The 27,047-nt window shown below is 42.4% G+C and overlaps 1 long non-coding RNA gene across 1 annotated transcript; it reads left to right on the plus strand.

Moving 5' to 3' along the window:
- Nucleotides 1-360: 360 nt before the first annotated feature.
- On the plus strand, nucleotides 361-11,080 carry LOC124687881. The gene is made up of 3 exons (XR_006998341.1): nucleotides 361-1,319; nucleotides 1,352-1,403; nucleotides 11,004-11,080. It is a non-coding gene; the product is annotated as an uncharacterized LOC124687881 (long non-coding RNA).
- The last annotated feature ends 15,967 nt before the right edge of the window (nucleotides 11,081-27,047 follow it).

Below are 27,047 nucleotides of genomic sequence, written 5' to 3' on the forward strand. Positions count from 1 at the left end.
ATCCTCACAGAAGTTGATTAGCTGGCATCCATTCAGCTAAAATCGTTTTTTCTATGCCAGGTCTAGATACAATTTTCTCAATATCGATTGAGTCTGGGAACACGACGATTGTACATCTTGAAGGTGTAACTGCAATCTCTGTATATAAGGTTGTTGATGCCGAAATTCAAATCCAATTATTCGCCAAGATGCTTCACCTGCAGATAGGTATCATGCATCAAGGTACATTTGTATCATGCGGGCAACGGTCACCTGCGATTGTCTTCTACTGCAGCCATGGTCTCCGCTGGCGATGGCTACTCTCGTTATTGTATCTCTACTTGTCCTCGTCATCTTGGATCAGGAGCATTATCATTTACTCTAATTTCTCAGTTTGTGATCTTATACTCCTTCCATCCACAAATAAGTGGCTCCGATTTGTCTGCGGATCTGTACGCATTTTAGTGTGTAGATCCTTTCAGTTAACATCGTTTTTTATGTCAGGTCTAGATACAATTTTCTCAATATCGGTTGAGTCTGGGAACACGACCATTGTTCATCTAGAAGGTGGAACTGCAATCTCTGTATATAAGGTTGTTGATGCTGAAGTTCAAACCAAATATTCGCCAAGATGCTTAACCTGCATATAGGTATTGTGCATCAAGGCACATTTGTATCCTGCGGGCAACGGTCACCTGCAATTGTCTTCTACTGCAGCCATGGTATTCCCTGGCAATGGCATGACTTGGTAATACTCTTGTTATTGCTTCTCTACTTGTCCTCGGCATCTTGGATAAGGAGTCTTATCATTTACTCTAATTTCTCAGTTTGTGATCTTATACTCCTTCCATCCGCAAATAAGTGGCTCCGATTTGTCTGCGGATCTATACGCATCTTAGTGTGTACATACCTACCAATCTAGATAAATCCGGGTCACCTTTTTTTGGACAAAGGGGATACAAAGGATGAAGAGTCACCAAGAAACACCACAGAGCAAAAGGAGAATAGAAGAATTAGGGACAAAATCTTCCGGTACCATGTGGATCTTAGCAAGGGAAGTACCAATACGATCCGTTCTAATATCACCTGAATTTCTTTTATCTATCGCCTTCCCATATATCATCTTTATTTGATCGAGTGTAGTGTTTACTTCATGTTTCATGTGGTGCTGTGTGTGCATGCAAGAAGTAGGTAAACTTACCGGAGACCTGGGTATTTTGAGACACTCGATCGAGTACCAGGCCACCACTTCAAGTTGTTGGTGATGCTGGGTTGAGCTGCGAGCCGCACGGAGGGTCTTCCAGTCCTGTCAGCCCGACGTCTTCCTTTCCGTTGCGTCCGTCGACGGGCACATATACCAGGGAGGAGGAAGGACGGGATATCGCTGGGGCAGTCGTACAATGATATGCCGGCGGCTAGGGTAGGTGACAAGGTATTAACTTGTCAATGCCTACAAGTAGTAGACTAGGGTTTCGTTGGATGTAGAGGGCAAGTAGATCTCGAAGGTTTCAGCCGAAAAGTACTCGACGATATGAAAACTAGGGTTTTTGAGACAATGAATCGATCCTTTCTTTGTCCCTCGGCTCCCCCTTATATAGGAGGCGGAGCCGAGGGATTCGTGATACACAAGTTTACAGAGTCCGGGAGGGTTTCTAACCCATCCCGCAAGATTACAAACAATGACTCCTATTACAACTCTAGCTTTCCTTAACAGTATCTTGGGCTTCCGAATCTTCTTATCCTTCGGGTTGTGGGCCTTCAGTAAACCCCGGGTACCATCTTCGGCAGGCCCATTGGGGATGCCTATGTCAGTAGCCCCCGAGATTTTTCTTGAATCGTAGAGTCAGGGAAAATCTCCACCTTTATATTTACTCGATAACTCTGAACTTCACCACATATCTTTGCATGCGAATTTCTATATTGTACAGGGATAATGGTAGTTGGGGCTAGTTCATCTGACGGATCCTGCTCTAGTGGCAATCCGCAAAAACCTACTTCAAGATCACGTCCCTGGACATGATCTCGGCATACTGGTGCAAACTTCGACAGGTGCCGCTTAAGGTCTTACCATTCTGTCGAGTCCCAGTCATATTTTATCGGGTACCTAACGTGTCCGTTAGGATTTTTCTTCGTATCTGTTGATACGGAAAAAAGTAGCAAACCGACGTCAGAGACGGCGCCACGCCGCACAGAACGGATCTGGGGTCTTACCTTCGCAAAGTTTTGCGGCATTCAGAAATTGTTCGCATCTTTGGCGTTCTGAGAATATATTGTCGAGTGCTTATTTGGCTGTTGGAATAGCACATTTTATTGAGTCAACGGATGACTTATATTGCTCTCCCGATGGGAGTATATGTAGAGTTATTTGTATAACTCGAAATATACTCGCCTCCTTTTTCTTTTTCTTTTTCTCTCTCTCTTCTTCTTTTTATAATTTCATCGGGCACGCGAACAGCGTTCCCGATGGGAGTAGCCCCCGAGGCTACAGTCAAGAACTTCTGCTTGAGTGTAGGCTCCACGCCTTATGTCGCTGTATTTTTCTCTTGTCGCATAATTTGTCAAATCTATCGGGTGCGCGAACAGCGCTCCCGGTGGGAGTAGCCCCCGAGGCTATGAGCAAATACTTGTATTTGATCATAGGTTCTCGCCATTTCTATTTTGACTTTCTCAACTTTGTCATTATTTTTTTTTTTAAAGTAGCCCCCGAGCATTTGGACAAAAACTTGTATTTGTTCAAAAGCTCTTGAGACAATCTTATGCTGTCGTCGTTCTTGCAAAGCTTCATAGCCGAGATTTTCCTTTACCAAGGTGACATCACTGCTGATGACAGCCACGATCAATGTATCGGGACGCCGCGAGAACCACTATCTCTCTGCCTTGTGGGCCCAAAAATACTGTCAAGTTGACACGTTGTGCAAGTGGGGGACACACGTCCTCTGCTTTTCCTGGCGCACGTACTGTAGCCGCTGTGCTTTTTCGTCTATATGAAATTACCTTTTACCCCTTGTCCACGTGGACAGCATCTGTCCCGCAAATTCTCAATCCAACGGTGCGTCCGTTCAGCGCACCTCTATTTAAGGTCATCGTCTTCCTCCTCTAATCCTTTCGCTCACGCTGCATCTCTGCTGCAAAAATCCTCCATTGCTCTCCCTGCTTCAAGCGCTCAAACACATTCACACCCTTCGCTGCCAAGCCCGTTGATGCCGCCTCGCATCCGTTTGACTAGGCACAGCACGCCAGAGTCGAAGATGGCGACAACGGATCTGGGAAGCTCCGAGTGGGAGAGATCCAAGATCTCTGCCCAAGACATCAACATGCTGAAGAAGATGGGATTCAGCAAGAAGGAGAACTCGCTCCAGTTCCCCAAGGAGGAGAGCTACCCAAGGCCTCCAATCGATTATCGGGTCAGTTTCGTTGACCATCTCATCCGAGGTCTTTCTCCCCCAATCCACGAGTTTCTCCACGGTCTTCTTTTTGTCTATGGGCTCCAGCTGCATCAGCTGACGCCCAATTCCATCCTCCACGTGTCGATTTTTATCACACTGTGTGAGTGCTTCCTCGGGGTCCAACCTAATTGGGCTCTGTGGAAGCGTATCTTCTGCCCCCGCCGTAATGGCTCCCACAACGTCGCCTACAATATTGGCGGCGTTGTTATCTGTGTTCGTTCTGACGTCGAATATTTCGACGTCAAATTCCTCGACTCCGTCCAAGGTTGGCGGAAGAAATGGTTGTATATCCATGAAGAGAGCTCCAATCCAGTGGAGGAAAACATCGCCCCTTTTGACGGAGAAGCCAAAATCCTTCGCCGTCGTTCCTGGGATGCTGAAGCTACCGAAGATGAGAAATTGGCGACGAAGCGTTGATGACTCGCATCCACGAGCTACAGAACACTCGCGGCAAGGAAGCTGTCGGGAATTGAGATTACTGCCTACTTCCTTAGGACTAGAGTGCGGCCTCTCCAGGCTCGCAAAAATCCCTTCTGGAAGTATGCTGGTGAAAAAGATGTCGACAGGCTTTCAAAAGATCTTCCTTTGAAGGATTTTGAAAAGCTTATCCGCAAAATTTCATCGCTCAACAAGAAGGATCCGGTTCCCTCCTCTTGCCGCATTACGCCGTACAGTAGCGCCAATCCTCTTCCCGAGGTAAAATTTTCTTTTAATTGTTATATTGTCTATTCGAACTTTATTATTTGTCGACTACTATCTTGCTAATGCCTTTTTGTCGACACCCTTTCTTTATCTCAGAACCACCCCGTCCTCGCTTCTCTTCCTCCTCTTCCTGAAAGTGGAGAAGTTGAAGATCGTCTTTGTCGTCGATGATGACAACCAGGGCACCTCGCGCCCTGCCAGTGAAGTTGCGGGTTCTCACAAATCCGCGGCTTCTGCTGAATCTGAAGCCACTGTTTCAACACGCTCCCCTCCTCCTGCTTCCCCAAAGAACAAGAGGAAAAAGAGTGAAGTCAAAGATTCCGGCACCTCTAATGCCGAAGAAACTGGTCCTTCAGATAGGAAGGCAGTTTTCAATCCATACACCGATGCCCTCGTCAGCTCGTAAGTTACTCCGTACTCCTTACGTCTTTGCTCTTTTATGTTTTGCTTCTTATACTATCGCCATTTTTATTGTAGCGATGACGAAGAAGAACAACCTATTGACGCGGTTGCTCGAACGAGTACGTCGCGTACTTTAATTGTGTCCGAAACTCAGCGTGATGGGGAGGAAACTTCGCCTCCTCAACAAAACGTCGAGCATTCGCCTCCGCCTGCGAGCCCCCGTGCCTCTTCGCCAAAGAGGGCAAGGGTCGAGCCATCCAAGGAACCTATCATGTTCCCTGGTAGCTCTTCGACATCTTCATTAGATGACGTAAGTGTTTCGGTCTTGTCTCTCTCTCTCTCTCTTTTTTTTTTATGTTTCGAGCCTTTCAATACTTTCATCTTGTCTTTGCGATATGTTTGTCGAATCTAAACTGGCTATATTGACTACTTTTTATTTTTGGTCATGTCTTCAGCCTTTAATGAAGGAATTTATCTGTCTCGGTACCCAATTTATCGGGTACCGTGATCATACCAAAAAGCTGGAAGGTACTATTTTCATCCGCCTCCTTTGTTGCATGTACTCCACGATTTTGTCATAATATTCGATTTGTCGCTTATTTGCCAGGAGAACTTGCGGAAGCCAATAAGCGTGCTAACGCTCTTGCTGCCAAGTTGGAGCAGAGCGAAAAGGCCCGTAAGAAAGCTGAAGCCGATGCTGCCGCTGTCGAAGATCTTTGAAAAAGACTTCATGACGCGGAAAACTCTCTGAGCGAAAATATACAACAGCAATCTGCTCGAGAAACAGAGATCCTCAGTCGCCTGGAGTCGCAGAGTCGACGTTTTGTTAGTAAGTACTTTGATCCGTGCTGTTTTTCTCGGGTTACTTCATATTTTCCGAGCATGTTATTTACGAGCCATCCTTTATTTTGTCTTCAGGGAGAACTCATCAGGAATATGAGGTGGAAGGTCCTGAAGGCGACGAGCTGCTTGACGCGCTGACTCTGCTTGAAATTCATGGGGATGAAATGCGCGAAGGCCTTGCTGACGCTGAGGAAGGTCCATCGAAGCTTTTCCCCTATTTCTTCCCGAAGAAAGAGGAGCCCAACACCTTTGTCGCTCTTGCTAAGGCGTTCAACGTGCAAGAAGATCCTGGGCTTAAACTTCGCCAAGAGGGACTAAAGGTTGGCGTTGAGGGCACCATTGCGCTGATTGCGGATAGCCAGCAAAACGTCGACTGGAACAAGGTTGGCGATGTAAGGGAGATGGAAACGAAGGAATGGCAATCTCTGATTAGAGCTACCAAGCCTCCCTCCAAACCAATTATTTCCTTCCTTGGTGTTAAACCAACTCCTGCTCCAAGCGCATCCAAGCCGGAGGTCAAGTAGACCACCTTGTCCTCTCTTTTAGTTTTTTCTGTCTTTTGACGCTGTTGCCCTAGTTAATTTTAGCGACAGCTGCTTCACTAGTCCATTAGGGACCCTTCTTTTGTAATAGAATGTATATACTTCGAGAATGAATGGAAATCTATCTTTGCTTGACTATTGATATCGACTCTTTTATTTTCAGTTGATTTTTGACAACTATACTGCAACTTCCCATCCTTCTGATGTTTTACCTGCGTCGTCCCGTTCGAAGAAGTCTGGTAGAATTTTGCAGCTCCATCCACTCTGCGATGAAGTCTGGTAGAATTTGCGACTTTATTGCCTTTCTTTTTTCATACGTGATGTCCCGAGGAGAAAGTTCTATTCCCCAAAGGGAGACACGGCCTGTAGCTTCTGGGTTGTTGAGTATATTGGATAAAGGCGCCTCATTGACCACTATTATCGGATGCACCAAAAAATAGTGCCGCAACTTTCTTGCGGTTGTGAATAGTCCGTATGCTAGCTTTTGGTACTGCGGGTACCTCTGTTTTGAAGGTGATAATACTTAGCTAATGAAATATACTGGCCTCTGTACTCCATGGAGTTTTCCTTCTTCTTCCCTTTCGACCACTAGCGCCGTGCTGACCACCTGGGGTGTAGCCGCAATGTATAGCAGGAGGGGTTCCTTCTCTTTTGGCGCCACCAAGATTGGTGGTGTCGAGATTGCGCGTTTAAGATCCTCGAAAGCTCTATCTGCTTCTTCGTTCCACTGGAACTTATCTCCTTGTTTTATTAGGGCGTAAAATGTTAACGCCTTTTCTCCCAGCCTGGCGATGAATCTGCTTAAAGCTGCGACTCGCCCAGTCAGCTGTTTTATTTCTTTCAACTTTGTTGGCTTTCTCATTGTTACTATAGCTTGTATTTTTTCGGGATTAGCTTCGATCCCTTTTGCTGAGACTAAGAACCCGAGAAGTTCTCCTGCAGGGACGCCGAAAGAACACTTCGTCGGATTCAACTTGAGACAAAATTTGTCGAGGTTGTCGAAAGTTTCCTTCAAGTCCTCGATTAACGTTGCCCCCTTTTTTGATGTTATGACGACGTCGTCGATGTATACTTGTACATTTCTCCCAATCTGTGTTGCTAAGCACTTCTGCATCATTCGCTGGTATGTTGCTCCCGCGTTTTTCAGACCAAAAGGCATTGTTCGATAGCAAAACACGCCATAAGGTGTGATGAACGCTGTTTTGACCTCATCCTCTTCTTTCAATCTGATCTGGTTATAACCAGAGTAAGCATCCAGGAAGGAAAGACGTTCACATCCTGCCGTGGAGTCGATAATTTGATCGATCCTCGGGAGGGGAAAGTGATCCTTTGGACAATGTTTGTTGAGACACGTAAAGTCGACACACATGCGAAGGACTTTAGTGTTTTTCTTCGGGACCAACACCGGGTTTGCGACCCACGTGGCCTCTCGTATGCAGCTCCTTGATGAAACCAGCTTCTCTCAGTCGATCAATCTCCGACAGCATAGCTTTGCGGTTTGATTCCGAAAACGCCGCAAAGGTTGTTTGATTGGTCTCGCTATTGGATCCAAGTTTAGGTGGTGCTCGGCAAGTTCCTCGGGTACTCCCGGCATGTCAGCTGGACACCATGCGAAGATTTTCCAGTGCTCACGGAGGAACTCGACGAGCGCGCTTTCCTATGCGAGGTCCATGTTTGTTGCGATGGACGTCGTTTTCTTCGGATCTGTCGGGTGGATCTGCACTTCCTTGGAATCTTTCGCGGTATTGAAAGTTGATTCCTTGTTGGGCCTCCCTACATCTGGCAGCACATCATAATCAGTCATGAGCCTTGACGCTGCATATTCTGCTTGCATCCCGAAAGTTTCTGATATTCGATGAAAATCCTTATCGCATTTATCGGCTAACGCAAAGCTTCCTTTGACCGTGATTGGTCCCTTGGGCCCAGGCAACCTCCAAAGCAGGTACGTGCAATGTGGTACCGCCATAAATCTGGCGTATGCTGGTCGTCCCAACAAAGCGTGATACTGCGACGGGAAATCTACAACTTCGAATTCCAACCTTTCTATCCTGTAATTTTCTCGGGTCCCAAACTGAACATCGAGATTGATCCTCCCCAGTGGGTAACTTGGCTTCTCTGGTGTGATGCCGTGGAAACATGTGTTGGTTGGTTTCAAATTTGCTAGGGAGATGTTCATCTTCCTTAGGGTATCTGCATACATAAGGTATAAACTGCTGCCGCCATCTATAAACACTCGAGATACGTCGAATCCTGCAATTACTGCTGGTAAGATAAGTGCTGATTGCCCTGGTCGAGGAACTTCCTGCGGGTGATCCGCTATTGTGAAGCCGATGTCTTGCCCGGACCAATTTAAGTACTCAACCGTTGGTGGAGGCATCTTCTCTGCCATAAACACTTGCCGCGAGATTACCTTTTGAGCCCTGTTAGATGGCCTAGCTTTCTGGATCATCGAGACCGCGCCATTGTTGTTAGGATCAACATATGGAGGTGGTTGCGGTGCTGCCGCTATTCTGAGCTGATGTTGATTTTCGTTCGTGATCGCGGGAGGAGGTGGTAAGTGGATCTCACTCCTGGGTCCCTGGGGGTTTCTGTTTGCTGCTTGAGCATTGGCCATTCCTGCGACCCGCAACATTGCCTGAAAATTGCGACAGTCCTTCCGCGAGATGTCCCGACTGCCTTTTCCCGTTGCTATTGAGATAAAAATGCATCTGGCACGGCCCGTTCATCATATCTTCGGGAGTTACGAAAGATCTCTGAAACCTTGACCCGCTATTTTGCCTGTTATCTCTATTGTCGCCTTGCTGTGTATTACACCTTTGATAATCATCTCTATTGTTTCCTCCATTATTTCTCCGAAAACCGGCCGATATTTGGCCAGGTGCATCGTAACTCGAAAATTGTCGAGGAAATCGGCGTCTATTTTGAAAATTTCGATTGCGGTCCTCCTCTGGGGACCTATGTCGTTTGTTATGTACCGCATCTTCACCATCTGCCCATCTGTTTGCTATTTCCATTAATGCTGATACTGTCCTTGGGTTTGTCCTTCCTAAGTCCTCCACGAAATCTCCTCGTCGAACTCCTGGTACAAACGCATCTATCGCTCTCTCGTCAATATATTTTCTGCCGAGTTTTTGATGATGCTCCACCTTTGGATATACTTCCTCATTGATTCATCATGCTTTTGTCGACATGACCTCAACTCCTCTAGTGTCGCAGGTTTCTTGCAGGTTGATCGGAAATTCTTGATAAGCACATCCTCGAAACTCTCCCAGCTGTCGATGGAGCCTGGGGGAAGCTTTTTTATCCACGATCTGGCGGCTCCGCTCAGATATATCTGGATGCTCTGCATGGCTGTTGCTCTGGTCCCGCCTATCAATTTTACTGTCTCGAGGTAATCGACTAGCCAATCCTCGGGGTCTTGCAGGCCATCGAATTTCTTGAAACTATCGGGTAGCTTGAATCCTGATGGAACTCGAGTTTTTCGGACCCGTCGTGTGAAACACGGGAGTCCACACATATCTTCTTCAGCAAGTTCTGGTGAATGCCGACGTTCCCTTCTTTCTTGTCGCGCTCTATCAACTCTAGCCTGAGTTGTTGTGTCTCTGGCTCCACTCGCTCTCGGTGGATCTTGCACTGCTGCGGTAGGTCTCGGACTATTTTGCCTTGCAGTTCCTTCGGGAGGTGTAGCTGCGAACGCTGCTCCCATAGCTCCACATCCTGCCATGGCCATGTTATACAACGCTTCTCTTGGATCTCCGGGAGGTGACCTGGATGCTAAGATGAAAGCTTGTGTCGCCATGTACCCTGCTTCCGGTGTTTTTGGGATAATATTCCCCCTCGTGTCGATTGACATAAAGGACATGTCGAGGTTTTGGATTAGAGTCTCTCTTTCAGCCTCCGGTATATTTTGCAGCCGAGATCTTGCTCTCCTCTGAGCTTCTCTGTGACTATCTCCCGAAGTTCCTGATTGTCGACTTAACTCCGCTCGTCGCCTGCTTGACGCGGAAGCTGCCTCCTTTCTTCTGTTCAAAGCAGCTGTTTGTTTTTCCAATTCTCTTCCAGCTCGTCGTCGAAAGATGGACTTCCCAAGTCGTCGAAAGCCTCTGATGTTTCCTCTTGATCGCGACTTGCTTCTCCGATGGCGTAGATCTGATGATATTTTGAGTTCTGAACTGTTTGGTTTGGTGACACAATCATAGAGATTGGTGAAGACCTTTCCAATAGAGATGGACTTGTCGATGAAGTCGAAGCTGTCGGTATCGCTTGAGTCATCCCTTATATAGGAGTTCGCGGGAGACTCAAAGGATATGTCGCTGAAGATCTTGGCGAGTTTCTTGCTTGCCTTGGTGTTGATGAAGCGTGGTGAGGAAATCTCCTCGTCGCCTGACTCGATGGATGATGCTGACCTCGAGAAATCAGGATCATCCGCCGATAATCCCGACAAGATCGGAACTTCGAGACGATATGCTCCTTCCTTCTCGACGCGGAAGTGAAATTTTCCGAACGTCATCTCCATGGGCTCCTCCAGATACGCATATGCATCCAAACGGGAGGGCGGGTGAGGAACAAAATCAACGAGACCAGTTTCGATCTGTTTACCTCTGTCCATGATGTTGCTTGCCACCGATGAAGTCGACGATCTTGAGCGTGCCATCGAGATCAGCTCCTTGTCGCCTCTAGATCCCACATACGGCGCCAATTGACAAGGTATTAACTTATCAATGCCTACAAGTAGTAGACTAGGGTTTCGTTGGATGTAGAGGGCAAGTAGATCTCGAAGGTTTCAGCCGAAAAGTACTCGACGATATGAAAACTAGGGTTTTTGAGACAATGAATCGATCCTTTCTTTGTCCCTCGGCTCCCCCTTATATAGGAGGCGGAGCCGAGGGATTCGTGATACACAAGTTTACGAGTCCGGGAGGGTTTCTAACCCATCCCGCAAGATTACAAACAATGACTCCTATTACAACTCTAGCTTTCCTTAACAGTATCTTGGGCTTCCGAATCTTCTTATCCTTCGGGTTGTGGGCCTTTAGTAAACCCTGGGTACCATCTTCGGCAGGCCCATTGGGGATGCCTATGTTAGTAGGGTTTTCTTTACGTTACTTTTTGGAAGATGGGTTTTGTTCTCATGTTTTTTTTGGCATACGTCCAACATCTAGATGAAGTTTTCACGGCAATATTTGACCGCTACATTATTTGCTTGAACATATGGGCATGTACATGTGACACATTAAATTGTATCAGGCCCACCATATTATATTTGTTACACATATCGAACGGACACATGTTCATAATATTGAGAGGTCCACCAAATCAAGGGCTGGTATTTTCTAATTAACGTGGGATTTTCTAGTTAATTATCTTCCTTGTGGTTAACCCTATTTTACTTTTAATATATAATAGATTAAGATGGGCTCAACAGTTTTAATGATGCACTCGCAAGAAATAAGAGTTGAAGCAAAAGAGAGCATCAAAAAGCAAATTCAAAACACATTTAAGTCTAACCCACTTCCTATGCAGAGGAATCTTGTACACAAATAAATTCATGAAGAACAAAGTGACAAGCATAAGAAGATAAAACAAGAGTAACTTCAAAATTTTAAGCATATAGAGAGGTGTTTTAGTACCATGCAAATTTCTACAACCATATTTTCCTCTCTCATAATAATTTTCAGTAGCTTTATGAACAAACTCAACAATATAACTATCACATACAGCATGCTTTTCATGATTCACAAACACATAATTTTTATCAAGCTCAGAAATAATAGGATTAAAACTTTCAAACCCACTTTTATCAATTATATAACAAGATGATTGATCAATCTTAAAAGATATGGGACTCCTAGATAAAGTCATGATCTCTCGAATCCCATTTTCATTAGTAGTAAAATTAATACTATCAAGTAACATAGGACCATCATCTAGAGATTTATCATAAACATTTGCCAAACAAAACTCTTTAGTACCATGCATTTCGACATCAGGCACAAACAAAGCATTATCATAAGATTTATCAAAATAGCATGGATTATCATGAATAATAGTAGCATAATTATTCTCACAAGTTTTACTCATAGGGAATATTTCAAGAGAATCCACAGAACATAACATTCATCCTTCTTTGGTAAGCATGGAGGACAATCAAATAGTGTAAGAGATAAAGAGTTACTCTCATTAGAAGGTTGGCATGGGTAGCTAATCCATTCTTCCTCCTTTTGTTCATCACTCTCCTCTTCTTTTTCATCCAATGAGCTTTCAGGTTCATCAATTTCCTCCTCTTTTTCATCCAATGAGCTTTTAGGTTCATCAATTTTTTCTTCCACTGGTTCCTGCAAATTGTGAGTGCATTATTGTGCATTAATGAGTCTCTCTTTATAATCAATGATATAAGGATTATCACTGTAGCTTTCTATGCAAAAATTAAGGATAGAAGAGACATAATCTTTAAGGTCCTTACAAACAGCACAAATTTCATAATTTTTAGACATGAAGGATTCTATCTCAGAGGCTCCCATAAATAAGACAAATTGTTCTACCTCTTCGAACCCAAAATGAATATAGCTATTCCAATTATAGTTCTTAATTAAACTTCCAGACTAAAGCCACATTGAAATTTAAGATGTTTAGTATCCTGTTTAGAGCAACAGTTTATATCATGGCGTTTAACCAAGATTTTAGCAATTGTATTCATTTTTTCTATCACAGCACTCATAACTTTACCCATTCTTGATTCTCTATAATTATTATATAATTCAATAAGCTCCAAATAGGTTGTAGGTTCTCCCATAGCAACAGTTTTTAATTTTTAGGTTTTTCAAATTTTTATGGATTTTTGGGTATATAGGGAAAATAAAACAAGACAAAAAGAAACTAAGCAAAATAATACTAGACATAAATAAACTAAGCACAAATAAACTAGACAAAAGTAAACTAAGCAAAACAAAATAAAATAAAATAGAGAGAGGTGGAGTGTACTCCCCAGGTGAACTTATGAGTAGAGCTATGCCTCCCCGCCAACGGCGCCGTGAAAATAGTCTTGATAACCCACAAGTATAGGGGATCGCAACAGTCTTCGAGGGAAGTAAAACCCAAATTTATTGATTCGACACAAGGGGAGGTAAATAATACTTATAAGCCTTAACAACTGAGTTGTCAATTCAGCTGCACCTGGAAAAGCACTAGTAAGATGGGTGATGTGAAAGCAGCAGTAATATGGGAGCAATAGTAACAGTAACACAGCAGCAGTAATAGTAACACAGAGGCAATGACACCAGAAAATAGTTGATACTACTTCCAATGACATGTAGAACGAGTATATGATGATGAGAGATGGACCGGGGTTCCCAGCTATCTACACTAGTGGTAACTCTCCAATAACAAGTGTTGGGTGAACAAATTACAGTTGGGCAATTGATAGGATTGAAATAGTATTAAGACATAACATCAAGATTATTAATCATGTAGGCATGTTTTCCATATATAGTCATACGTGCTCGCAATGAGAAACTTGTACAACATCTTTTGTCCAACCAGCCGGTGGCAAGCCGGGCCTCAAGGGAATCTACCGGCAATTAAGGTACTCCTTTTAATACAAGACCGGAGCAAAGCATTAACACTTGGTGAAAACATGTGATCCTCATACCTAAGCCTTCCCCTCCAGTTATCCCAGCTTGTTGTCACTGCGGGGCCTCGGGTTCCGGACATAGACATGTGCAAACAACTTGTAGATACAATCTAAGCAATAAGTATAGAGCTTAAATCTAAGATCATGCCACTCGGGCCCTAGTGACAAGCATTAAACACAACAAGATTGCAGCAACAATAACTTCACAAACTTTATAGATAGACTAATCAAATGTAACAATCCATCGGATCCCAACAAACACAACACCGATTACATCAGATGAATCTCAATCATGTAAGGAAGCTCATGAGATCATTGTATTGAAGTACATGGGGGAGAGAATACCAACTAGCTACAGCTAGAACCCGTAGTCCATGGGGGAACTACTCACGGAGCATGATGGAGGCGGTGGCGTTGATGGAGATGGCTTCCGGGGGCACTTCCCCGTCTCGGCGGCGTGCCGGAACAGAGATTCTGTCCCCCGAATTGGAGTTTCGCGATGGCGGCGGCGCCCCTGGAGCCTTTCTGGAGTTTCGTCAATTCGTATCGACGTTTTAGGTCAGGACGGCTTAAATAGGCGAAGAGGCGGAGTCGGAGGGGCCACGGGGCCCCCTCACACTAGGGGGGGCCCCCTCACACTAGGGGGCGCCCCCCCTTGGCCCGCGCCGCCACCATGTGTGGGGCCCCCAGGGCTCCCCTCTGGTCCCTCTCTGGCTCTCTGTAAGCTTCCGGGAAAAATAAGGTTTTGGGCGTTGATTTCGTCCGATTCCGAGAATATTGCCCGAACAGCCTTTCTGGAACCAAAAACAACAGAAAACAGGAACTGGCACTTCGGCATCTTGTTAATAGGTTAGTTCCGGAAAATGCATAAAAACATTATAAAGTGCGAGCAAAACATGTAAGTACTGTCATCAAACAAGCATGGAATATCAGAAATTATAGGTACGTTGGAGACGTATCAGCAGTTAACCAGCAAAAGTTGGGCACGTTATTCAATATCATTTACGCGTTGAGACTTTACCAAAGAATATGGGCCCCGGTGAAAATGTATCAGGTGACCCACGAAGACTTGCAGAAAGCTTCGGCAGAAGAAGACATCGAGTGGCACAACTTGAGTCTACGCACGGATTCCAAGCATCCGCACCTAGACTCGGGGGCTACTCCCATCGGGAGGGCTAGATGCGCACCCGATAGAAGAAGATGATGCTGTTACAAGATGAACAAGAACAATCAAGGAGAAGGTCATTAGGTGGAGGCGTGCTTTAGTCTCTACCCGAAATATCTTCGGCTAGACACTCGGTGACTACTGACGTGGGCATTACCCTTCGGGTAACTGACATTGCCCTATCCTGTACGGCCCAATAGGAGGCCCACGAAGACACCCGATGGCAAGGTGGGCCACTAGGACGGTGCCGAAGAGGATTCCTTGAACAACAAGACGAAGATGAGCCGAACAAGGAAAGGTTAGAGCTAGGTCTTTTGTAAACCTAGACGTACCCGGACATATCTCTTGAGACCTGGACTCCTATATAAAGGCCAGGAGAGGGGCTGCCGAGGGACACGATAAATCTTAGCAACTTTAACCACCGTAAGTCTAGCTAGAGCTAGGTCGCCGCAGCACTTAGCCTCTCGACGAGATCACAGCCGAAACCTTCGGCACCCCATTGTAACCCAATATTCTCATAATCAAGATCAGACAGGTAGGACGTAAGGGTTTTACCTCATCGAGGGCCCCGAACCTGGGTAAATTTCTCTCCCCGCTTGTCTGTGAACCGATGTCGCGTGTCAGCCTACAGGATTCCATCAAACCTAAGCCCCAATCGGAGGGCATTGTCGAGGAGCACCCTCGCCGGCCGGAAAATGCATCAAAATGATGTAAAGTGTATATAAAACATGTGAGTATTGTCATAAAACTAGCATGGAACATAAGAAATTATAGATACGTTTGAGACGTATCAAGCATCCCCAAGCTTAGTTCCTACTCGCCCTCGAGTAGGTAAACGATAACAAGGATAATTTCTGAAGTGACTTGCTACTATCATAATCTTGATCAATACTATTGTACAGCATATGAGATGAATGAAGTGATTCAAAGCAATGGTCTAGATAATGAGTAAACAACTGAATCATATAGAAAAGACTTTTCATGAATAGTACTTTCAAGACAAGCATCAATAAGTCTTGCATAAGAGTTAACTCATAAAGCAATAGATTCTTAATAGAAGGTTTTGAAGCAACACAAAGGAAGATTTAAGTTTCAGCAGTTGCTTTCAACTTTCAACATGTATATCTCATGGATAATTGTCAACACAAAGTAATATGATGAATGCAAATAAGCAAGTATGTAAGAATCAATGCACACAGTTGACACAAGTGTTTGCTTCTAAGATAGAAAGAAGTAGGTAAACTGACTCAACATAAAGTAAAAGAAGGGCCCTTCGCAGAGGGAAGCAGGGATTACTCATGTGCTAGAGCTTTTTATTTTGAAAACATGGAAACAATTTTGTCAACGGTAGTAATAATTCATATGTGTTATGCATAAAACCTCCTATAAGTTGCAAGCCTCATGCATCGAATACTAATAGTGCTCGCACCTTTTCCTAGTTAGCTTGGATTTCCATGGATTAGCATTGCATTACATATGTTTCAACCAAGTTTCACAAAGGGGTACCTCTATGCCACATGTACAAAGGTCCAAGGAGATAGATCGCATTTGATCTCTCAATTTTGATAGGTCTCAACTTGAGGACATCCATACCGGGAAAACATAGAAAATAGATAATGGACTCCTCTTTAATGCTTTAAGCATTCAACAACAGATAATATTCTCATAAGAGATTGAGGATTAATGTCCAAGCTGAAACTTCCACCATGATACATGGCTTTGGTTGGCGGCCCAATGTTTTTCTCTAACAATATGCATACTCAAACCATTTAACTCATGGCAAATCTCCCTTACTTCAGACAAGACGAACATGCATAGCAACTCACATGATATTCAACAAAGGTGTGACAGGTTGATGGCGTCCCCAGAAAACATGGTTACCTCTCAACAAGTAACTTATAAGAAATAAGATACATAAGCGACATATTCTTTACCACAATAGTTTTTAGGCTACTTTCCCATGAGCTATGTATTGCAAAGACAAGGAATGAAATTTTTAAAGGTAGCACGCAAGCAATTTACTTTGGAATGGCAGTAAAAATACCACATAGTAGGTAGTTATGGTGGACACAAATGGCATGGGTTTTGGCCCAAGGTTTTGGATGCACGAGAAGCATTCCCTCTCAGTACAAGGCTTTGGCTAGCAAGGTTGTTTGAAGCAAACACAAGTATGAACCGGTACAGCAAAACTTACGTAAGAACATATTGCAAGCATTATAAGACTCTACACTGTCTTCCTTACTGTTCAAACACTTTTACCAGAAAATATCTAGACTTTAGAGAGACCAATCATGCAAACCAAATTTCAACAAGCTCTATGGTAGTTCTTCATTAATAGGTTTAAAATACATGATGCAAGAGCTTAAACATGATCTACTTGAGAGCTCAAAACAATTGCCAAGTATCAAATTATCCAATATAATATACCAATTACCACATGAAGCATTTTCTGTTTCCAACCAAATAGCAATAAACAAAGCGGTTTTCAACTTCGCCATGAACATTAAAAGTATAGCTAAGAACACCAGTGTTCAATATGAAAAAGCGGAGCGTGTCTTTCTCCCACACAAGGAATGCTAGGATCCGAATTTATTCAAACACAAACAAAAATAAAAGCACATAGACGCTCTAAGTAAAGCACATAAGATGTGACGGAATAAAAATATAGTTTCACTAGGGGTGACCTGATAAGTTGTTGATGAAGAAGGGGATGCCTTGGGCATCCCCAAGCTTAGATGCTTGAGTCTTCTTGAAATATGCAGGGATGAACCACGGGGCATCCCCAAGCTTAGACTTTTCACTCTTCTTGATCATATTATATCATCCTCCTCTCTTGACCCTTGAAAACTTCCTTCACACCAGACTCAAAACAATCTCATTAGAGGGTTAGTGTATAATCAAAAATTCACATGTTCAGAGAAGACACAATCATTCCCAACACTTTTGGACATTACCCAAGGCTACTGAAAGTTAATGGAGCAAAGAAATCCACTCAACACAGTAAAAGAGGCAATGTGAAATAAAAGGCAGAATCTGTCAAAACAGAACTGCCCGTAAAGACGAATTTTTTCGAGGCACTTAACATGCTCAGATGAAGAAGCTCAAATTTAATAAAAGTTGCCTACATATATGACGATTACTCATGAATTTTTTTTAGAGTTTCCTATAGAGAGATCTACTCAAATTCGTGACAGCTAAAAATCTATTTCTGCGCAGAAATCCAAATCTAGTATCAACCTTCTATCAAAGACTTTACTTGGCACAACAATGCAATAAAGTAAAGATACAAAGGTATTGCTACAGTAGTAACAAGCACCTTGACTCAAATATAAAACAAAAATTGCAGAAATAAAATAATGGGTTGTCTCCCATAAGCGCGTTTCTTTAACGCCTTTCAGCTAGGCGCAGAAAGTGTAAATGAAGTATCATCAAGAGAAGAAGCATTAACATTATTACCAGGGGCTTTGCGCCTACCCTTCTTACTCTTATTCTTACTCTTTGGTCTAGGGAATGCATGACCGCATCCGGGTGTAGAGGTAAAATTTAGAGTGCCTTTTCCCACATCTACGGTTGCTCCCAAGAGTTTCAGCAGGGATCTCCCAAGTGTGATTTGTCCTGTTCCTACACATTCAATAACGAGATAATCAGTGGATACCGTTCTTCCAAGAAAGGTTGTGAACACACCTTCAGCTATCCCCTTAGGAATTATAACAGAATTATTAGTAAGAGTTATTCCTTCTCCACCTTCAGTAAGTCCCCAAAGTGTCAAAGATTCATAGATACTTTTAGGCATAAGGCAAAACTCAGACATAATATCACAACGGGCATAAAAAGTTTCACCACAAATATCAACCTTAATAGTAGGGACCCACATTGAAGGTTCAAAACTTACTGAAATATAATCATAATATTCACGAATCTGGTTGTACCCTTCTTTTAAACAAGATATATTTGTTTCGAGAGTGTTTAATCTATTATGAATGCTAGTAAGAGATGAATCAAAATTATTAGCGGAGCTAGATGATGTAACCAATTTTTTTATGGCATTAAAAGCTTGATCCCCATCGCAGTGAAGGAAATCTCCTCCCACTAAAGCATCATAAAGCATATCTATAGCGAACAATAAGCCCAAAATAAAAATTACTAAGAAGCAAACTTAGAGTCATTTTAGGTTCAGTTTTACCATAAGAATCAAAAATTCTAGACCAAGCTTCTTTAAAACTCTCCTCACCCCCTTGTTTAAAAGTAAAGATCAGTTCCTCAGGTGTCAGAGTAACAAGTACAGGGCTAGACATGATAACAAAATAAATTAAATGCAAGTAACTAATTTTTTGTGTTTTTGATATAAAGAAAGCAAACAAGACAGAAAATAAAGTAAAGCAAGACAATAAACAAAGTAAAGAGATTGGATGTGAGAGACTCCCCTTGCAGCGTGTCTTGATCTCCCCGGCAACGGCGCCGTAGAAAAGAGTTGCTTGTGACGGTAAAGCACACGTCCGTTGGGAACCCCAAGAGTAAGGTGTGATGCGTACAACAACAAGTTTTCCCTCAGTAAGAAACCAAGGTTATCGAACCAGTAGGAGATGAAGGCCACGTGAAGGTTGTTGGTGAAGGAGTGTAGTGCGGCGCAACACCAGAGATTCCGGCGCCAACGTGGAACATGCACAACACAATCAAAATACCTTGCCCCAACTTAACAGTGAGGTTTTCAATCTCACCGGCTTGCTGTAAACAAAGGATTAAACGTATGGTGTGGAGAATGATGTTTGTTTGCAAAGAACAACAGAGAACAGTGATTGCAGTAGGTTGTATTTCAGATGTAAAAGAATGGACCGGGGTCCACAGTTCACTAGTGGTGTCTCTCCAATAAGATAAATAGCATGTTGGGTGAACAAATTACAGCTTGGGCAATTGACAAATAGAGAGGGCATAATAATGCACATACATATCATGATGACTACTATGAGTTTTACTTAGGGCATTATGACAAAGAACATAGACCGCTATCCAGCATGCATCTATGCCTAAAAAGTCCACCTTCGGGTTAGCATCCGCACCCCTTCCGAAGCATTAAGTTGCAAACAACGTGACAATTGCATTAAGTACCGTGCGTAATGTAAACAATACAAATATCCTTAGACAAAGCATTGATGTTTTATCCCTAGTGGCAACAGCACATCCACAACCTTAGGGGTTGGCTGTCACTCCCCGCATTCAATGGAGACATGAACCCACTATCGAGCATAAATACTCCCTCTTGGAGTCATAAGTATCAACTTGGCCGAGCCTCTACTAGCAACGGAGAGCATGCAAGATCATAAACAACACATATATGATAGATCAATAATCAACTTGACATAGTATTCCATATTCATCGGATCCCAACAAACACAACATGTAGCATTACAAATAGATGATCTTGATCATGATAGGCAGCTCACAAGATCTAAACATGATAGCACAAGAGGAGAAGACAACCATCTAGCTACTGCTATGGACCCATAGTCCAAGGATGAACTACTCACGCATCAGTCCGGAGGCGGGCATGGTGATGTAGAGCCCTCTGGTGATGGTTCCTCTCTCCGGCAGGGTGCCGGAGGCGATCTTCAGAACCTCCTGAGATGAGGTTGACAGCGGCAGCGTCTCTGGAACTTTTCTCGTATCGTGGCTCTCGGTACTAGGTTTTTCGCGACGGAAGGATTATATAGGCGAAAGGGCAGAGTCGGGGGACGCTCGAGGGGCCCACCCCATAAGGCGGCGCGGCCAGGGGTGGGGCCGCGCCCCTGATGCGCGTAGTTGACACGTCCGTTGGGAACCCCAAGAGGAAGGTGTGATGCGCACAGCAGTAAGTTTTCCCTCGGTAAGAAACCAAGGTTTATCGAACCAGTAGGAGCCAAGAAACACGTTGAAGGTTGATGGCGGCGGAGTGTAGTGCGGCGCAACACCAGGGATTCCGGCGCCAACATGGAACCTACACAACACAATCACAGAACTTTTCCCCAACGTAACAGCGAGGTTGTCAATCTCACCGGCTTGCTGTAAACAAAGGATTAGATGTATAGTGTGGATGATGATGTTTGTTTGCGAAGAACAGTAAAGAACAATTGCAGCAGTTTGTATTTCAGATGTAAAGAATAGGACCGGGGTCCACAGATCACTAGTGGTGTCTCTCCCATAAGATAGCAGATGTTGGGTGAACAAATTACGACTTGGGCATTTGACAAATAAAGAAGGCATAACAATGCACATACATATATCATGATGAGTACTATGAGATTTAATCAGTGGCATTACGACAAAGTACATAGACCGCTATCCAACATGCATCTATGCCTAAAAAGTCCACTTTCAGGTTATCATCCGAACCCCTCCAAGTATTAAGTTGTAAACAACAGACAATTGCATTAAGTATGGTGCGTAATGTAATCAACACAAATATCCTTAGACAAAGCATCGATGTTTTATCCCTAGTGGCAACAAAGACATCCACAACCTTAGAACTTTCTCGTCACTCGTCCCGCATTTAATGGAGGCATGAACCCACTATCGAGCATAAATACTCCCTCTTGGAGTCACAAGTATCAACTTGGCAGAGCCTCTACTAGCAACGGAGAGCATGCAAGCACATAAATAACATATATGATAGATTGATAATCAACTTGACATAGTATTCAATATTCATCGGATCCCAACAAACACAACATGTAGGATTACAAATAGATGATCTTGATCATGATAGGCAGCTCACAAGATCTAACATGATAGCACAATGAGGAGAAGACAACCATCTAGCTACTGCTATGGACCCATAGTCCAGGGGTGAACTACTCACACATCGATCCGGAGGCGATCATGGCGATGAAGAGACCTCCGGGATATGATTCCCCTCTCCGGCAGGGTGCCGGAGGCAATCTCCTGAATCCCCCGAGATGGGAATGGCGGCGGCGGCTCTGCAAGGTTTTTCGTATCGTGGCTCTCGGTACTGGAGGTTTCACGATGGAGGCTTTAAGTAGGCGGAAGGGCGGAGTCGGGAGAGTCACGGGGGCCCCACACGCTAGGGCCGCGCGGGCCCCCCTTAGGCCGCGCCGCCCTAGTGTGGCGGCGCCCCGTGGCCCCACTTCGTCTCCCCTCCGGTCTTCTGGAAGCTTCGTGCAAAAATAGGACCCCGGGCGTTGATTTCGTCCAATTCCGAGAATATTTCCTTACTAGGATTTCTGAAACCAAAAACAGCAGTAAAACAAAGAACCGGCTCTTCGGCATCTCGTCAATAGGTTAGTGCCAGTAAAATGCATAATAATGACATATAATGTGTATAAAACATGTGAGTATCATCATAAAAGTAGCATGGAACATAAGAAATTATAGATACGTTTGGGACGTATCAAGCATCCCCAGCTTAGTTCCTACTCGCCCTCGAGTAGGTAAACGATAACAAAGATAATTTCTGAAGTGACATGCTATCATAATCTTGATCATACTATTGTAAGCATATGAGATGAATGCAGCGATTCGAAGCAATGATGAAGATAATGAATAAACAAATGAATTATATAGCAAAGACTTTTCATGAATAATACTTTCAAGACAAGCATCAATAAGACTTGCATAAGAGTTACTCATAAAGCAATAAATTAAAGTAAAGGCATTGAAGCAACACAAAGGAAGATAAAAGTTTCAGCGGTTGCTTTCAACTTTAACATGTATATCTCATGGATAATTGTCAACACAAAGTAATATAACAAGTGCAATAAGTAAACATGTAAGAATCAATGCACGGTTGACACAAGTGTTTGCTTCTGGGATAGAAAGAATAGGTAAACTGACTCAACAATAAAGTAGAAGATAGACCCTTCACAGAGGGAAGCATTGATTACTATATTTGTGCTAGAGCTTTTCATTTTGAAAACAAGAAACAATTTTGTCAACGGTAGTAACAAAGCATATGAGTTATGTATAAGACATCTTATAAGTTGCAAGCCTCATGCATAGTATACTAATAATGCTCGCACCTTGTCCTAATTAGCTTGGATTAACAAGGATTATCATTGCATAGCATATGTTTCAACCAAGTGTCACAAAGGGGTACCTCTATGCCGCCTGTACAAAGGTCTAAGGAGAAAGCTCGCATTGGATTTCTCGCTTTTGATTGTTCTCAACTTAGACATCCATACCGGGACAACATAGACAACAGATAATGAACTCCTCTTTAATGCATAAGCATTCAACAACAGTTAAAATTCTCATAAGAGATTGAGGATTAACTGTCCACACCGAAACTTCCACCATGAATCATGGCTTTAGTTAGCGGCCCAATGTTCTTCTCTAACAAGTATGCATACTCAAACCTTTTGATTGTGAAAACCGCCCTTACTTCAGACAAGACGAACATGCATAGCAACTCACATGATATTCAACAAAGGTAAAAGAGTTGATGGCGTCCCCGTAAACATGGTTACCGCTCAACAAGCAACTTATTAAGAAATAAGACACATAAGTACATATTCCTCACCACAATAGTTTTTAAGGCTATTTGTCCCATGAGCTATATATTGCAAAGGCAAAGAATAGAAATTTTAAAGGCAGCACTCAAGTAATGTACTTTGGAATGGCGGAGAAATACCATGTAGTAGGTAGGTATGGTGGACACAAGTGGCATAGTAATTGGCTCAAGGATTTGGATGCACGAGAAGAATTCCTCTCAATACAAGGCTAGGCTAGCAAGGTTGTTTGAAGCAAACTCAAGTATAAAAGGTGCAACAAAGCTCACATATGAACATATTGTAGCTATTATAAGACTTTACATTGTCTCCTTGTTGTTCAAACACCTCAACCAGTAAAATATCTAGACTCTAGAGATCAATCATGCAAACCAAATTTTAACAAGCTCTATGTAGTTATTCATTAATGAGTACAAGGTACATGATGCAAGAGCTTAAACAAGATCTATATGAGCACAACAATTGCCAAGTATCACATTATTCAAGACATTAAACCATTTACCACATGCGGCTTTTTCCGTTTCCAACCATATAACAATGAATGAAGTAGTTCAAATTTCGCAATGAACATTAAAGATAAAGCTAAGAACACATGTGTTCATACGAAACAGCGGAGCGTGTCTCTCTCCCAAACAAAGAATGCTAGGATCCGATTTATTAAAACGAAAACAAAAACAAACAGACGCTCCAAGTAAAGCACATAAGATGTGACGGAATAAAAATATAGTTTCACTAGAGGAACCTGATAAGTTATCGATGAAGAAGGGATGCCTTGGGCATCCCCAAGCTTAGACGCTTGGATCTTCTTAAAATATGCAGGGATGAACCACGGGGGCATCCCCAAGCTTTGACCTTTCACTCTTATTGATCATATTGTATCATCCTCCTCTCTTGACCCTTGAAAACTTCCTCCACACCAAACTCGAAACAAACTCATTAGAGGGTCAGTGCATAATTCATATATTCAGAGTTGACATAATCATTCTTAACACTTCTGTACATTGCTCAAATCTACTGAAAGTTAATGGAACAAATAAATCCATCTAACATAGCAAAACAGGCAATGCGAAATAAAAAGCAGAATCTGTCAAAACAGAACAGTTCGTAAAGACGAATTTTAAAGTGGCACCAGACTTGCTCAGATGAAAATGCCCAAAATGAATGAAAGTTGCGTACATATCTGAGGATCACGCACGTAAATTGGCAGATTTTTTTAATTTTTCTACAGGGACTACTGCTCAAATTCGTGACAGCAAGAAATCTGTTCTTGCGCAGTAATCCAAATCTAGTATTGGCTTTACTATCAAAGACTTTACTTGGCACAACAATGCAATAAAATAAAGATAAGGAGAGGTTGCTACAGTAGTAAACAACTTCCAAGACTCAAATATAAAATAAAGTGCAGAAGTAAAATAATGGGTTGTCTCCCATAAGCGTTTTTCTTTAACGCCTTTCAGCTAGGCGCGGAAAGTGTGTATCAAGTGTTATCGAGAGACGAAGCATCAACATCATAATTTGTTCTAATAATAAAATCATAAGGTAACTTCATTCTCTTTCTAGGGAAGTGTTCCATACCTTTCTTGAGAGGAAATTGATATTTAATATTACCTTCCTTCATATCAATGGTGGCACGAACAGTTCGAAGAAAAGGTCTTCCCAATATAATGGGACAAGATGCATTGCATTCAATATCCAAGATAACAAAATCAACGGGGACAAGGTTATTGTTAACCATAATACGAACATTATCAATCCTCCCCAAAGGTTTCTTTATAGCACCATCAACAAGATTAACATCCAAATAACAATTCTTCAATGGTGGTAAGTCAAGCATATCATAAATTTTCTTAGGCATAACGGAAATACTTGCACCAAGATCACATAAAGTATTACAATCAAAATCATTGACCCTCATCTTAATGATGGGCTCCCAACCATCTTCTAACTTCCTAGGAATATAGGTTTCAAGTTTTAGTTTCTCCTCTCTAGCTTTTATGAGAGCATTTGTAATATGTTTTGTAAAGGCCAAATTTATAGCACTAGCATTGGGACTTTTAGCAAGCTTTTGTAAGAACTTTATAACTTCAGACATGTGACAATCATCAAAGTCTAAACCATTATGATCTACAGCAATGGGAGCATTATCCCCAATATTTTGAAAAATTTCTGTAGTTTTATCAATTTCAGCAGTTTTAGCAGTTTCAGGCAATTTTGCACGCTTTGCACTAGGAGTAGTAACATTGCCAACACCAATTATTTTACCATTGATAGTAGGAGGTGTAGCAACATGTGAATCATTAACATTACTAGTGGTCGTAATAGTCCAAACTTTAGCTACATTATTCTCTTTAGCTAGTTTTTCATTTTCTTCTCTTTCCCACCTAGCATGCAATTCAACCATCAATCTAATATTCTCATTAATTCGAACTTGGATGGCATTTGCTGTAGTAACAATCTTATTATCAATATCATTATTAGGCATCACTTTCAATTTTAAAAGATCAACATCAGAGGCAAGACTATCAACCTTAGAAGCGAGAATATCAATTTTATCGAGCTTTTCCTCAACAGATTTGTTAAAAGCAGTTTGTGTACTAATAAATTCTTTAAGCATGGCTTAAAGATCAGGGGGTACACTCCTATTATTGTTGTAAGAATTCCCATAAGAATTACCATAACTATTACCATTAGCAGCAGGATATGGCCTATAGTTGTTACTAGAATTGTTCCTATAAGCATTGTTGTTGAAATTATTATTTTTAATGAAGTTCACATCAACATGTTCTTCTTGGGCAACCAATGAAGCTAAATGAACATTATTAGGATCAACATTAGATCTACCATTCACAAGCATAGACATAATAGCATCAATCTTATCATTCAAGGAGGAGGTTTCTTCAACAGAATTTACCTTCTTACCTTGTGGAGCTCTTTCCGTGTGCCATTCAGAGTAATTTGTCATCATATCATCAAGAAGCTTTGTTGCCGCCCCCAAAGTGATGGACATAAAGGTATCTCAAGCAGCTGAATCCAATAGGTTCCGCGAAGAAAAATTCAATCCTGCATAAAAGGTTTGGATGATCATCCAAGTAGTCAGTCCATGGGTTGGGCAATTCTTTACCAAAGATTTCATTCTCTCCCATGCTTGAGCAACATGTTAATTATCTAATTGCTTGAAATTCATTATGCTACTTCTCAAAGATATAATTTTAGCGGGAGGATAATATCTACCAATAAAAGCATCCTTACATTTAGTCCATGAATCAATACTATTTCTAGGCGGAGATAGCAACCAATCTTTAGCTCTTCCTCTTAAGGAGAAAGGAAACAATTTTAATTTTATAATGTCACCATCTACATCCTTATACTTTTGCATTTCACATAGTTCAACAAAATTATTAAGATGGGCAGCAAGCATCATCGGAACTACCACCAGAAAATTGCTCTCTCATAACAAGATTTAGTAAAGCAGGTTTAATTTCAAAGAATTCTGCTATAGTAGCAGGTGGAGCAATAGGTGTGCATAGGAAATCATTATTATTTGTGCTAGTGAAGTCACACAACTTAGTATTCTCAACAGTACAATTTTAGCAGTAGTAAATAAAGCAAGCTAAATAAAGTAAATGCAAGTAACTAATTTTTTTTGTGTTTTTAATATGGAGAACAAGACAGTAAATAAAGTAAAACTAGCAACTAATTTTTTTGTGTTTTGATATAAGAAGCAAACAAAGCAGTAAATAAAGTAAAGTAGCAACTAATTTTTTGGTGTTTTGTTTTAGTGCAGCAAACAAATTAGTAAATAAAATAAAGCAAGACAAAAACAAAGTAAAGAGATTGAAA

The sequence above is a fragment of the Lolium rigidum genome, chromosome 2 (genome assembly GCF_022539505.1).
Source record: "Lolium rigidum isolate FL_2022 chromosome 2, APGP_CSIRO_Lrig_0.1, whole genome shotgun sequence".
Lineage (NCBI taxonomy): Eukaryota > Viridiplantae > Streptophyta > Magnoliopsida > Poales > Poaceae > Lolium > Lolium rigidum.